Raw genomic sequence first — 924 nt, 5'->3', positions numbered from 1 at the left:
CCTTTGACAAAATTCAACATGCATTTATGTTCAAAGTCCTAGAGAGAATTGGACTGGAGGGAACTACCTCACCATAATTAAAGCCATATATAACAAACCCACAGCCAACATCATTCTAAATGGAGAAAAACTGGAAGCATTCCCATTGAAATCAGGAACCAGACAAGCCTGTCCACTATCTCCACTTCTCTTTAATGTAGTGCTTGAAACTCTTGCAAGAGCAATAAGACAAGAGCAGGAAATTAAAGGAGTACTAATTGGAAAAGAAGAGATCACACTATCCCTTTGTGCAGATGATATGATATCTAAGAGATGCCAAAAATTCCATCAGGAAACTCCTAGAAATTATTAATAAATTCAGTAATTACAAAATTAACCTACAAAAGTGTGTAGCCTTTCTATATACCAATAACAAGCAAACAGAGAAAGAGCACATGGAAACACTCCCGTTCACAATAGCTGCAAAAAAGACACTAAAGGCCTCTACAATGAAAATTTTAAACCTTTAAAGAAAGGAAGACATCAGAAGATGGAAGGACCTCCCATGCTCATGGATTGGAAGATTTAATATTGTGAAAATGACCATCCTACAAAAAGCCATTTATAGATTCAATGCAATGCCAATCAAAATGCCCATGACATTTTTCATAGAATTGGAAAAAACCACCCTAAGGTTCATATGGAAGCACAAAAGACCTCAGATAGCCAAAGCAACTCTGAGCACTAAGAGCAATGCCAGGGGGATTACTATACCAGATTTTAAGCTGTATTTCAGAGCTATAGTCATAAAAGAACATGGTACTGGCACAAAAATAGACCCATAGTTCAATGGAACAAAATTGAAGACCCAAATATGAGTAAATACAATTTCAGGCACCTGATATTTGACAAAGGGGCCAAGAACATTAACTGGAGGAAAGAAAG

Source organism: Nannospalax galili, unplaced genomic scaffold (genome assembly GCF_000622305.1).
Source record: "Nannospalax galili isolate Female #2095 unplaced genomic scaffold, S.galili_v1.0 scaffold302, whole genome shotgun sequence".
In the NCBI taxonomy this organism is placed as follows: domain Eukaryota; kingdom Metazoa; phylum Chordata; class Mammalia; order Rodentia; family Spalacidae; genus Nannospalax; species Nannospalax galili.
This window is presented reverse-complemented; position numbering follows the sequence as displayed.